The 15,476-nt window shown below is 41.3% G+C and overlaps 1 protein-coding gene across 2 annotated transcripts in view; it reads right to left on the minus strand.

Annotated features, from left to right (window-relative positions):
- ENOX1 (ecto-NOX disulfide-thiol exchanger 1) overlaps nt 1–15,476 on the minus strand; it is a 475,770-nt gene that overhangs the window by 271,481 nt on the left and 188,813 nt on the right. For both annotated transcript variants that reach the window (XM_040425425.1, XM_040425426.1), the window contains exon 4: nt 10,516–10,574. The gene's annotated coding sequence lies outside the window, so the exon portion shown is untranslated. The remainder of the gene's footprint in view (nt 1–10,515; nt 10,575–15,476) is intronic.

Genomic DNA, 15,476 nt, shown 5'->3' on the forward strand with positions numbered 1-15,476 from the left:
CATTTGTAGACGGATCGGATGCGGATCCGTCTTACAAATGCATTGCAAGAACGAATCCATCTCTCCGGATGTCATCCTGACAAACGGATCCGTTATATATTTTTTTTAACATGCACAGACCGGAAGGACTGATCCGGCATTGCAGTATTTTTAATGCACGATACGGCACTAATACATGGATGTAAATGAATGCCGGCATTCCGGCAACTCATCCGGAATTTTGGACTGAGATAATACCGCAGCATGACCACATCCATAGTTCCGTTCCGTGGCCCCACAAAAAAAAATAGAGCATGACAAGAATAGGCATTTCTATCATAGGGCCGGCCATGTGGGATCCGCAAAATGAGGAACACGCATGGCCGGTGTCCGTGTTTTGTGGAACCGCAAAACATTACGGTTGTGTGAATGCACCCCAAGTCTTCATTCACATCTCTGGTGAATGGTACCTGGTAGAGAACATCCTGCCAGAGTTCGCCAGATGCGGCACTGCTGGATTCCGCCCTTCACCAGTAGAACAGTTTTTGTCAGGCCGAAACCCTTCTGGAAAGTGTCTGGATCCCATTGTAGTCTATGGCAGGGAAGTTCAACCTGCAGTCCTCCAGCGGTTGTAAAACTACAACTCACAGCATGCCCTAATAGCTATAGGCTGTGCAGGCAGTTGTAGTTTTGCAACAGCTGTAGGGCGCAGGTTGGGCATCCCTGGTCTATGGGGTCTGGCAGTGAAAAGTAGAATCTAGCAATGCTGGATCTGGTGAACTGGCAGGATGTTCTCTGTCAGAACCGCCTGCTGGATACAGTGACCGGAGATATGAATGAAGCCTTAGGCCGCATTCACATTACTGTTTAGATTTCAGCTCTTCTGATCGGACAGAAGAGATAAAGAAAACACTGATCCTGTATTTTAAGCATTTGTTATGCTCAGTTATGCACATTTTGCATCCTCTTTAGCCATTTTTATTTTTTTTAGATGGAAAAAAAAGTTCTACACAAAGTATCTAGTTTTTTTAGTCTAAGATAACTTATCACAGTCGGAAATGCCTAAAACGGATGCAAAATGTGGATAAATGAGTATAACGGATGCTTAAAAAACAGGATCGGATTTTTTTGTTTATTTTTTGTTTCTTCTGACAAATCAGAAGAACTGAAAAATGACAGTAATGTGAACGTGGGCTTGGACGGTAGTGCTATATAGTACATTATACCTACTAATGTCACCCCTTGTGTACATGTTGTTTCGCAAGGACCTCCCAGGTTATAAAAAACAGTAATACTGTGTAATGTAGCACCAATGTACCTACAGTTCATGGGCAAGGGAGGGGGAGGGGCTGGGGCAGAAGGTTGTTGGGACCAGGGTTGGGTAGTCAGAGGGGCTTGGGAAGGACCATGGGGCCCAATTCAGACTCCTGCTATGGGGCTCAATGAATTCTATGTACCCCCCTGTGGATTGTCACAAGAAAGATTGGCAGCCAACTGCGGCAGGGACCAGGATTAGGGACTACATTGACTGCAAAGTCCTGCAGAAGTTTTCACCACATAACTAATGCAGAAACAATAACGTATACAGGTCTACATTTCTTACTTGAGCCATTGGGTCATATAGAGACCCTGGTACATCCGTAACCCCACATGGAGACAAACCAATACAGAGCAACTGAATGGGAGTTACGGTATATAAATCCAGTAATAATCACAGAGTCAAGATTTGACATTCTCTCACAGTAAACCCATAAAGTCAAGCAGGTTGTTTTGGGAAATGAGAATATTTCAGAAAGAATAAAAGGTTTGCAGGAGCCTTTTCAAGGTAAAACAACATTGCTTGTGCATTGTTGCCATTTGCATGTACTGTCACACACCAGTACCTTCTCTGAAAACATGAATACATTTCCAGATCTTCTATACATGCAGGCAGATAGTGCTACACTCGGTTATCACTTCAGAAAATACTATTTGTGCCTTTCTATGAGAAATTAAAGCAACTGCATGTCTTTTTATACAAATGGAAAGTGAAGTGTCCCTTTCCCCCAAAACAAATCACTGAGCTTTCAAACAGCATTTAAACATGATTCATATGATGTTTTGTTAAATTGGGAATTGTGCCTAATTATATAAGTAAGATGTCTCAACTAATTGCTGGAGTCAGGAAGGAAAAAAAAAAAGTGCTGAAACCAAGTGTGAAATCATTATTGTTTAGCACTGTGTTTATTTGGCACAGGACTGCCGTTAGAAAATGAGATACTACCGTAAATCTGGTCTTTGCCGCTTCCAAACAGAATAGGCTGTCTCCAACAGTAATGTGCTGCCTGCTGGTGTGCAGACTACATATAACGACAGAAGAGTGTCAGCATCGCTTGTTCCCTCAATAATCCTTCCTAGTCAACATGTCACCAAATGCTCAATACTTAGAAACTCCACATACGCAACCGCGACGAAACAAGGCCAGCATCACAGCCCAGATGTCCTGCCATGACCTCAGGAGAAATCTATAAGCAAACTGGGAACACAAGTAGATCACATCTTGGATGGAGAGAAGGTGTAGTACAGAAGAAGAACAGAGTACATGAATTATATCCAAACACCTTCATCCAGAAAGGCTCTGCCAAAATGCAGCCGCTACTTCATGTTCTACAGCGTGGAAATACGGTCATGAAAGATTTTCATCCAGGCCGGCGACTATTTAAAAATAAATAAAATAGGGACAATTTACTAAACTAATGCACAATTATTCTTGCTCAAATGGCACCCAAATAGGGCGTAAACAGCTTGGGCCAGATTTGCCACGTTATAGACACCTTTTGCACCACATTAGGAAGGGATAGAGTTGGCTTAGGAAAAGGGTTTATCTTAGCTGAAAAGAAGGTGTGGCTTAAAATGCGTCAGATAAAAACTTAGCTAAAGCAAACCAACCCAGGGACAAAAATGTCCAAATGTATCATACAGCATAAACCACTGTGATTTCTCACATCTACACTAGTTCTGACTAAGTTTAAAGGAGTTGTCCATGTATTTTTTATTAATTTTTTTCACTTTTGGAACCTGCCAGGGCCTGAAAAATAAGAAAAGCACATACCCTCACATTCCCAAACACCTCCATATTGTTGTGGCTGAAGCAGTGACATTGCGTACACTGCTACAGCCAATCACTGTCTTCGTCGGTCACGTGCCACATACTGCCGATGCCAGTGATTGGCTGTAGCAGTATATGAGACATCACCGCTGCAACCACAGCAATGTGTCCCTGGCTGCAGCATGGAGAGAGGAATGGTCGGAGGGGCCTCTGATGGCGCTCCCAGGGAAAATAAATAATGTGGACAAGCCCTTTAAGAGAGAATTAATAAATTTGCCGCACTTTCATTTGGAGATATGGGATAGGTGGTCACAAAAGAAACACAAACACATTCCCCTCCGCTGCCTACAGTACATCTGCACCTGAAGCCTTCAAACCGCAAGACTGATCCTTTTTATGTGGTTCACTGTATATTCATATTTAGACTAGTTACACTTGTTAATAATTTTAATGTTAACAATGTACACTTCATTTTTAAAAGCCAATCCAGAACATCTGTTATTCTTCACTGTCCTGTAACATAGTTACAGCATATCAGTCTTTGCAATTGAATTTTTAGAATATGTAGTCATGTGTGCACATGAGGACTGGAGTTGAGCGTAGCGAGTTTTGGATGCTTCATCCGAGGTCACTTCATTCAAAACTTTGGAACAATACTGTACGGAGATTCGTCTCTGTACAGTATTAGAATGTATGTATGAATGTATGAGCCGAAGTTAGTTATTCACGAAGACGAGCGTGACTTTGTTGAATAACTCTGACAGTCGATTTTTAAAGTGGAAAACCACTTTAAAACTTGAAACCCAACTCTGCTTCGGTTCCGAGGTACTAGTCGGAAGCGAAGACAAAATCGGCTACCAAAGTTATTTAATTAAGTCACACGCGATTTCACAAATAACTTACTTTGGCCTATCGGAGACCATACATTCTAATAGTGTAAGGAGAAGAATCTCCGTACATTATTCCGAAGTTACAAACGAAGCAACTTCGGATAAAGCATTTGAAGCTCGCTTCGCTCAACTCTAATGAGGACCAACACTATACCTGGCCATTATGTGACTTCTATCCTGCATTTATCACCAGTGCTTCTTTCTATCGACTTGCTAGAGCCAGCAGCCGTATCTATGTGTCACAGCAGCTCACTACTCCGCCTCTCTATAGACTTCGATGGGCAGAATTTAAGCTGCCAGGTTTCTTAGGGCTCTCATAGTCCAACTTTTCTCTAAAGACACACTTTTGCAGTGACTTGAGAGTCAGAGGACAGTACAAGAAGTAAGGGAGGGGGGGGGTGAAGAAGTGGCAGAAGTGCAGACTGACACATTTTCTTTACTAAGCTATACTACAGAGTATCTTAAGTTCACTTGTACTATTGATTTAAGAAAAGTTTGTTGAAATGACAGCGCCCATTTTAGGTTTATCAAACTTTAAAAGAGATTTCAGCTATTCTTTGCAATCTTCATACATAAAAGACACATCTTTATCTTTCTCTCTGGTGAGTATTATTTAGCAATGATTTCAAGCATTAGAATGACAAGTCACGTTACTACCTGTAATGGAGACTACTGTGAAAGTACTGATATTTCTTAACAGTGACTATCTACCTACCTTATGACATTTTATTGGATTACTTACCAAACGTACTCCGTCATAAGTATAATTATTAACTTATCTTCCATATAAAAGAACGTGTCTACTACAACCTCACATTCAGATTAGGAAAAGTGAAAGCTTTCACATTTTGCATAGCACAGATGTCAAGAAATCTATCAACAGTTTTAAAATGATGGCCTTATCAGAATGATGGCCCTCAAAACCGAAATCATTATTCTTATAGCTTTGACAGCAAACCAAAATTGGAAGTGCAAATACAGAGATTTAAAACCTCAGAAGCAAAAATGAGCATTTCATTTTATCTGTATTACATAGCAGCAAACTGTAGTAAAACTGGGACTTCATCGTGATGGAAGAGGTATAATGGCCTCCGACTGAATGTCAGGCGCCCGACATTATCAAGAAGGCAACTCAAGATCAGTTTCACTTAGTATTGCTTAGTAATGTTAAGTAATGTGTATATATATACACAGTATATGGTGTGTGTGTGTGTGTATAGGCAGATGTGGAAAAATTGCTGCAAAGTAAGAGTGCTTCAATATATTCAGCAGCAGGGAAACGACCCCTAACATATAGCTAATGTCATTAAGAACTGTCTTCGGTGTAAAGAAGAAGAAGGAGTCCTGGAGGTGATGATATGGCCCCAAAAGAGCCCTGATCTCAACATCATCAAGTCTGTCTGGGATTACATGAAGAGACAGAAGGATCTGAGCAAGCCAACATCCACAGAAGATCTATGGTCAGTTCTACAAGATGTTTGGAACAACCTCCCTGCAGAGTTCCTTCAAAAACTGTGTATAAGGCCTCATGCACACGGACGGTTTTTTTTGCGGTCCGCAAAAACGGTTTCCGTTGTTCCGTGATCCGTGTCCGTTTTTTCTTCCGTGGGTCTTCCTTGATTTTTGGAGGATCCACGGACATGAAAAATGAAAAAAAATTCTAAGTCAAGTTTGCCTTTAAAATGATAGGAAAAAACGGACACGGATGTGGATGACAATCTTGTGTGCATCCGTGATTTTTCACGAACCCATTGACTTGAATGGGTCCGTGAACCGTTGTCCGTTAAAAAAATAGGACAAGTCATATTTTTTTCACGGACTGGAAACAGGGATGTGGATGCCAAACGGTGCAATTTCCGATTTTTCCACGGACCCATTGAAAGTCAATGGGTCCGCGGAAAAAAAACGGAAAACGGAACAACGGCTGCGGAAGCACACAACGGTCGTGTGCATGAGGCCTAAGTCTACCTAGAAGAATTGATGCTGCTTTGAAGACAAATGGAGGTCACATCACATACAGATTTGATTTAGATTTCTCTTTTGTTCATTCACTTTACATTTTGTTAATTGATAAAAATAAACTATTAAAGGGTTTCTGTCACCCCACAAAACTCTTTTTTTTTTTTTTTGGATAGTTAGATTCCTCATAGCGCGATATAGGAGAATATAATAGTCTTACTTACTTTCATGCGGCCGATTCTTTATAAAACGAAGTATTATAATATGTAAATGAGGGCTCTACCAGCAAGTAGGGCGTCTACTTGCTGGTAGCCGCAGCAGAAAACCGCCCCCTCGCCGTGTTGATTGACAGGGCCAGCCGTGATCTCCTCCTCCGGCCGGCCCTGTCAGTAATTCAAAAATCGTGCGCCTCTGGTCATTCGGCGCAGGCGCTCTGAGATGAGGAGGCTCGTCTCCTCAGCACTCCCTCAGTGCGCCTGCGCCGATGACGTCTTCTCTTTCGATGATGTCATCGGCGCAGGCGCACTGAGGGAGTGCTGAGGAGACGAGCCTCCTCATCTCAGAGCGCCTGCGCCGAATGACCAGAGGCGCGCGATTTTTGAATTACTGACAGGGCCGGCCGGAAGAGGAGATCACGGCTGGCCCTGTCAATCAACACGGCGAGGGGGCGGTTTTCTGCTGCGGCTACCAGCAAGTAGACGCCCTACTTGCTGGTAGAGCCCTCATTTACATATTATAAAACTTTGTTTTATAAAGAATCGGCCGCATGAAAGTAAGTAAGACTATTATATTCTCCTATATCGCGCTATGAGGAATCTAACTATCCAAAAAAAATAAAAAAAGTTTTGTGGGGTGACAGAAACCCTTTAACGCTTCTATTTATGAAAGATTTGCAGTATTTTACTACACCTGCCTAAGACTTTTGCACATCGCTGTGTATATATTTATAGAAATCTGATGGCTGATCTCCTTGACTAAGGGCCCATTCACACAAACCCTATTTAGGAGTCCGCATCTGCTCCACAATTTTGCAGAACTGATGCGGACCCATTCATTTCAACGTAGCCGCAAAAGATTCAGGCAGCACACTATGTGCTATCCACATCCGTTCTTCCGTTCCATGGCTCCACAAAAACGATAGAACATGTCCTATTCTTGTCCGCAATAGACATGATTTGATCTTGGAACAGGATCCGTTTCTCTGCATTTTGGAAGCGCAGACAAAAATGCTACAAAGCTGCGTTCTTGTCTGCGCTTCCAAAAGGCAGAGAAACGGATAGTGTTCCAAGATCAATTCATCTCTATGGAGTAGGATCCGTTTATAAAGTGTGCATTTTGGACAGATCCTGACTATTGCGTTTTGGACGGGTAGCGTCCAAAATGCAGATGTGAAAGTACCCCAAGATGTGTCTCCGCATGTTCATGCAATGCGCCTTCACAATACAGCAGTTTGAAAAGGAGCAACTGGCCACCACTACTACATGGCCGCGGTGGCCGTAACTAGGGGCAACAGCCTGACTGAAGTGTGTGGGACAATGGATATACAAATAGGCAAATCTTCTAAACGGTACATTTTAGGCTACTTTCACACTCGCGTTTTGGCTTTTCGTTTGTGAGATCCGTTCAGGGCTCTCACAAGCGGTCCAAAACGGATCAGTTTTGCCCTAATGCATTCTGAATGGATAAGGATCCGCTCAGAATGCATCAGTTTGCCTCCGTTCCGTCTCCATTCCGCTTTGGAGGCGGACACCAAAACGCTGCTTGCAGCGTTTTGGTGTCCGTCTGACGAAACTGAGCCAAACGGATCCGTCCTGGCACACAATGTAAGTCAATGGGGACGGATCCGTTTTCTATGACACAATCTGGCACAACAGAAAACAGCTCTGTCCTCCATTGACTTTCAATGGTTTTCAAGACGGATCCGTCTTGGCCATGTTAAAGATAATACAAACTGATCCGTTCTGAATGGATACAGAAGGTTGTATTATCTGAACGGATCCGTCTGTGCAGATCCATGACGGCTCCGCACCAAACGCGAGTGTGAAAGTAGCCTAATATAAATACATTCTATTAGTAAAAATATTGGTATGGCTATACCCAACTACATTTATGAGATGGGAGTAAGGACATCACTTCTGCCTGAAACATTCTGCTAGCACATGTGGAAAGGCTACTGGTAGTGAGAAGCAACTTTATTCCTTTTTCTTTTAGTGGTTTTAAATTCATTCCATATGAAACCTGGGCTCCCATAAAGGTGCCTCACTGCTCACATCAAGAACCAGGGTCCAGTTCTCTGCTGGGAAGGAAGGACGGGTCTGAGACACTGGGCCCTTTGTGTGTTACCAACTTGTTCTATACAGCATTTACTTATAGCAGGTACTACGCCAAGATAAGCATCTGATTGGTGAAAGTCCAGCCTCTGGGACCCCAAAGGATAACTAGACCAGATACAGTCAAGTGCTGTATTCAGGTATCTCATGTAGTCCTATATATAACTCAGGGAGGGGCAGCACACATGCCCAATCAGCAGCTGCATTCATACTGGGGATGGGGGACACAGGACCACCATTCGCATGAAAGGTGGGGGTCTGAGGAGTCAGATCCTCAACAATCAGATGCTGCAGACTAAGTTAATATCTTGGCATAACCCTGATATTTGGCTTTTTTTTTTATTTACACTTCGGTTGTGTCACTTCAGCAAGTGGCCTTTTATTATGTAGAAAAAGTAAAAACAAGGCCCTCTACTAATGTACTGTGATTGTCCATATTTCCTCCTTTGCTGGCTTGGTTTATTTTTCCATTACATTATACACTTCTCCTTTCCATGGTTACGACCATCCTGTGATCCAGCAGCGGTGGTCATCCTTGCACACTGTATGAAAAAGTGGTCACGGCCATCAGAGAGGTCAGAGGTTTTTTTCCTATAGTGTGCAAGCACGACCACCACTGATGGATTGCAGTGTATAATGTGATAGAAAAAGGAATCTAGCCAGCAAAGGAAGCAATATGGACAATCACAATACATTAGTATTAACTTGCTCTACATGATACATGCCATCTGTTGAAGTGTGACAACCCCTTTAATGTCAGCCTACTACACTCTTTATATGGTAAGGCAGCTGTCCACTTAATATGCAGTACATGAAAGCAGAATATCACATCTACCAGATTATACTCCTAGTAAGCAAAATAGTATAAAAATGTTGTGCCCTTTGGCTACTAGGAGCACTGAAAGCATATACCAGACAAAGTGTATGAGTTTGGGGTATTCACGAAGAGAGCGCCGGGTGGTGACGGACAGGTTTATGTTGATAAATACAATATGGTGATTTGTTTTATTTTTTCCATGTCACCATCTATATAAAATCCTAAAATTGTGCCTAAAATGTATCAAGACTTTATTTTCTTTGAAAGCCGCCTCATGGGCTCTAGACGCAATGGACAGGAGGGAACCTCATTGAATGTGATATCAACCATTAGGAATGGTGGATGCTGTGTTATCTATACAGAGGAAAAATGCATGATTGCATTCTGCTTATGATAACACGATCGCTACTGAAAAGCTACCTGTAAAGAACAGGAAATATTGATCCATTATTAACCTAGTGGCCAGTGAAATAATTACAGGATTGTACACTTTTTTTTATTTTTTTATTTAGAGGCAGAGGCGGACTGGGAAGATGAACGGACCCTTGAAAAAGGAGATAGACCAACACAAAGCAAGTATGTGTGAAGTGAAAAGAAAAAAGGCTACAATTTTCAAACTTTTTAATAAAAAAAAAATCTGGAAAGTGTAGCGTGCATTTGTATCCATCCCCCCTGAGTCAATACTTTGTAGGACCACCTTTCACTGCAATTACAGCTAGAAGTCTTTTGAGGTATGTCTCCACCAGCTTTTCACATCTAGAGGCTGACGCTTTTGCCCATTCTTCTTTGCAAAAAAGCTCAACCGCAGTCAGATTGGATGGACAACGTCTGAACGGCAATTTTCAGGTCTTGCCACAGATTCTCAATGGGATTTAGGTCTGGACTTTGACTGGCCCATTCTAACACATGAATATGCTTTGATCTAAATCATTCCATTGTAGCCGTGTCTGTATGTTTAGGGTCGTTGTCCTGCTGGAAGGTGAACCTCTGCCCCAGTCTCAAGTCTTTTGCAACCTCTAATGGGCTTTCCACCAGGATTTCCCTGTATTTAGCACCATCCATCTTCCCATCAACTCTGACCAGCTTCCCTGTCCCTGCTGACCACCACCATGTTTCACAGTGGGAGTGGGGATGGTGTGTTCAGGGTGTTGTGCATTTTGAATTTTGAAAACCATGTGTCATGTTCTTTTCACCTCACACATCCTTGCTGCTTTGTGTTGGTCAATCTCAATAAAATACATTTAAGTTTGTGGGTGTAACGTGAAAAAAAGGGGAAAAGTTCAATGGGTAAGAATACTTTTTCAAGGCACTGTATACACACACAGAATGCTATAATCAGGATAGGTTATATATCCAGTAACTTCTCACAATAAAACCTATAATAAGACATATATTAACTGTCTGGAAGAAACAAAACATAGTTAACAATTCATAATGCAGTTTATCACTTGCCTCTGCAAACACTTAGAAGTTAAACTCTTTTCTTCAACGTTGAAATGAAGCCAAGGAAGCTGAAAAAAATAAAAGAACAATATCTACGTTTTTTTCATAAATTAAGAAATAGCTTTAGTACGAGTCATACGTTTTAAAGGATTAAAGGACTTAAGGCTGAAAAGAATAAGCCTCTGGTATCCTAATAAATATACAAGCATCTGTATTGCTGGTTTAAATACATTGTTACACAATGGGCTATCACCAATTTGTACAAAGAACCGGGTTTTATATTCTCCCAACAAACACAGGTCTTATTGCATTGAATAACTTAAAAAAATAATTCCCCCATTGTTTTTTGGGTTTTGTTTTTAGGGTGTTCACCGTGCGTTAAAAGTGACATAATAGCATTCACTGCAGTCCAATTACGCCAATACCAAATTTACATAGGTTATTATGTTTTTCTACTTTTGCACAATAAAAACTCTTTCTTAAAAATAAAATTTTTGTATCACTGCTTTGAACTCCACATAACATTTTTTTTTATCAACAGAGATGTAAGAGCGCTCGCCTGTTTGCATATTTTTCTTTTTTGGCCACTTTGGAATACATATATCTTTTAATTACTTTTTATTGCAAATTTAAGGAGGTAGAACAAACAAAATACTGCATTTTTGGCTAAAACAGTTTAAACTGTTCCCTATGGGATAAAAAAAAGTAATAATTTTATTGTATGGATCATTACGGACACAATGATAACTACTTTTTAAAAAATATATTTTTATATGAACACGTTTGCAAGCAGATAAAGGGTTTTTTTTTTGTTGTTCTTTTATTGATTTTTTTTTTACAAACTTTTTTCTTTTTTCTTCTATGCTTCACTAGGGAACATGCTGCTCTCCTACAAGGCTGAGGTGCTTCACCGTTACATAGCATTGTCACGATACCACAATTTTAGTGGTTAAGCACAGAAGAAGAAACTCCTTGCAAAAATAACCTGCAGCAGGGTAATTTTGCAGGAGGAAATGGAGTAGGGATAGATAGAGCCAAAATAATGCCAGTCATCCGGTTTGGAAATGAGAATGTGATGTGAATACAGATATTATTTTCAGACATGTCCATATAGATAGCCTATAAATGATAAAAGTGCCAGGACAGTCTTTTCATTGAATTATATCAAATCTCAATCACTCTTATGGACTACAACTTTTAGTAACTGTTTTACACTGATATTACATCAGCACATATTAGACAACAAGCAATGACAACCAGGATTTACTGTAAGTTTTGGTATGGCAGGATGAATTCCCTGGATAAATCACTGCTATTCCCGTACCGGAAAATAACATCGGATCCAGTTTAAATCAATGTCATACAAACTAGAAATCATCATTCATAACATGGCTATGTAGGAGTGAAGACCCACAAACTGTCCAACTAAGTGTAAAGAACAGAAAACTACTTCAGTTACCTGAGAACAGAAATACAAGAAAACATGCTTAGAAACTACTCGAAAATCTCCAGCAGTTCACACAGCTCCAGTACTACATTGTGTGCTGTCCGCATCCGTTCCGTAGCCCCGCAAAAATTATAGAACATGTCCTATTCTTGTCTGTTTTAGGCATTGTTACAATGGATCCGTAAAAAATAAATAAAGAAATAAATCGGATGTCACCCGTTTTTCTTTTTTGCGGATCTGAAATTTGTGGACCGCAAAACACATAGTCGTGTGCATGTAGCCTAACTTGGATTACCCTTTTAAATTGCATACAGTAGTTCCGTAAAGGGTTGGCCTGACCTCACAAGATGATCATGTGTCACTTATCTATTCTCATTACTTTTGCTAGTCAATCCTTTTATCCATATTTGTTTTTTTAATGTTTCATACAGTTAAAACCTCAATAAAAACATATATATATATATATATATATATACACACACACACACATCCTGTGCCACCACCCAATGCACTCTAATAAATGAATCCATTTACATAAAACAGATAATCAAGGATTAAAGAATTTCTATCTTGTCCATGGGAACAAAATTACATCTTTTGGAAAATGCTACTCTCTGGGGAGAGTGTGATGGATTTACTGTTACTGATACATAAATGAGTTAGCAAAAAATATCTAGATTTCCACTGTTAAAAGCTGTTGACGGTACTGAACTGAGCTTTCCCTGGAATTTTAGCTCAGTCAATGGCAGGGGGGCCTGTAAGAAGTTCTGACCATGTTAAAGGGAATCTGTCACCAGCCACAGAGTTTTGTGGGGGGGGGGGGGGGGGGGTTGTTTGTTGATCCGAGGCTCTATTCCTGAGTTATGATACTTTTGCTTAATGTCCAAATTAGGTCTTTGGTGTAATGAGCGCGATTGCTCTTGTTGCAACCAAGCTCTGCTCTTTTCTGTTGGCAGCCCCTCTCTGGCTGCTATAATTGACAAGGCAGTGGCAAAGCAGCCGGGGAGGGGCTGGCCACAGAAAGTAGAAGAGTTTAGGTGCAACAAGAGCAATGGTGACGCCCTCATTGGGCCAAAGTCCTAATTTGCACATTAAAGAGTAACTAAACCTTTATATGAACTTTTCATATGATGTCCCTAATACCCTAATAAAATTCTCTGTAATATACTTTATTAATCAATTTTCTATTTTTATGACACTTTTCCTTGCCTAAAGCGCACCATTCCCTGTGTGCTTAAAACTCAGTTCTCTGCACCAAGGTGTGATGAATGCTTGTCCTGACGAGTTTCCCCAGTGTCATGTGAGCTGGTTCATCAGGGGACCAAAGATAAGTAAGGCTTTATTACATCAGGATGCTATTACCATGCTGCCAGTATCATTAAAGCCTATTGGATTATTTATCTTTGGTCCCCTGATGAACCAGCTCGCATGACACTGGGGAAATGCGTCGGGACAAGCATTCATCACACCTTGGCAGGGCCACAGTAGGTGACAGCGAGGGCTTAGCCACCGAGAGGTGGGGTCACCCCTCTCGGGGAGGGAGCTCCACCTTTAGACAGGGGTAGTGTTTTGAGGGAAAGAATCCCCCCCCCCCCCCCCCACTCCTCCCGACCTCATTTCTCATTTGCCAAAGCATTCAAGCCCTTGGTCTTCAAAACTGTAAGTTGTTGCATCTTTAATTACTTGGATGATACTATCCTTGACCACGTCCAAAGTAAGGCTCTGCTTTTCATATGTGGCACAATACGTTATCAATTATTTTACACATTGTGGGGTATTATTTTAATATCAAGAAGTAAAAGTTAAGTTTTATATGAAAAGTCATTATTTTCTCAGTGATAATTCCCCATTTATCAATAACTATCAGAAAGCTTCCCTTCTTCCAGAGGAACGAGACAGAGCTGCCCCCTGTCGCCGCTCCTGTTTGCCTTGGCGGTCGAGACTTTGGAAAATAAGGTTAAGAGGCAGTAACAATATAATTGGAGTAACCCTGGGTGAGAGAGAAGTCCGTATAGGATTATATGCAGATGATATGATTTTATATTGATCATCGCCAGACACATCTCTCGGCAATGCAGTGGCCCTGATAGACGAGTTTGGGGAGTTCTCGGGCCTGAGAATCAATTGGGAGAAATCTGTATACATGCCATTGGGCAGGGCAGACTGGACAGATCCCTCTCATGTGGAACGACTACAAGTGGTGGATACATTTAAGTATCTGGGAGTACATATCACCAAAAAATACTCTCAAGCCCTGTCACTTAATATTCATCCCTTAACTGAGCATATTAAGAGCAAGCTAAAACTGGAAGACATTGCCGATCTCAGTAGCAGGACGCATTAACTTAATCAAAATGATTATTCTCCCCAAAGCTCTATATGCCCTTCAACACTCAGAGGTGCATGTACCCAAATCGATATTTGAAGAAATAGACTCCTGCTCTAGAACATTTATATGGGGCAGATTTTGCGCTAAACTAAGCATGGATACGCTAAAATGCCCCAAAACGGAGGGAGGTATGGCTCTACCGGATTATTATATTTATTACCTGGCAGGCCAGTTGAGGCTTATCAATACCTGGTATACATCTGGAGACCTACCCACATCAGAGTATTTTTTAAAACACTACCTGAATTGCTACACACTATGGTCCATCCTGGAACTGCGCCCGAAATTCCAGAAACCACTACTGCTGCTGCATAAATTGGCACAGACAGTCTGGAGGGAAGCTAAATTATTGACCCAATTTACGGATATTGTCTCCGAAATAACCTTGTAGGCTAATCAATCGTTGCCGCAAATGCAGGTAGTTATGGGGGCAGACAGATGGCAATCGGCAGAGGTCAAAACCCTTGGAGATATATATGACCAGGGAGTGTTAATGACGTTCGAGTCGCTATCTCATTAGTACAACATTCCCCGTACCCATTTTTTTCGTACTTACAACTTAGATCAGCTTTACAGAGTAAATTACTGAACATCAATACCAGGGTATCAAAGTACCCACTAATAGGAATTGTTAAAACCCAGGGACCTAGAGGACTAGTTTCGATAATCTACTCATATCTAATACAAGCAAGGGTAAGAGCCAATCCCCTCACGGTCATAGATAAATGGAAAAGACTGATACCCACACTTACAGAAGAAAATATATCAGATTTATTAGAATTGCACTTACAGGTGTCACCAGCGGTCAATAATAAAGAAATTAAACTATACATTATCCATCAAACATATCTCACACCAACTAGACTATATAGAATGGGTAGGGCGTCATCCACTGCAGGTCCACGATGTGGGGAGCTGGAGGCAGACTTCTAGCACACGATGTGGAGATGCAGCCCGATTGCTACATTTTGGGGGGAGGTGACAGCTTTTCTCTCCAATCTACTACCAGCTCCGGTGGCCTGCACCCCCGAAGTCTGCTTGCTGGGAATACTGGAAGAGGATAATTGGGATCACTATATGACAACATTTCTGAGGGAGTCGTTATTTATGGCTCGTAAATGTATTGCTTTGAGA

This window comes from Bufo bufo, chromosome 3, assembly GCF_905171765.1.
Source record: "Bufo bufo chromosome 3, aBufBuf1.1, whole genome shotgun sequence".
Classification (NCBI taxonomy): domain Eukaryota; kingdom Metazoa; phylum Chordata; class Amphibia; order Anura; family Bufonidae; genus Bufo; species Bufo bufo.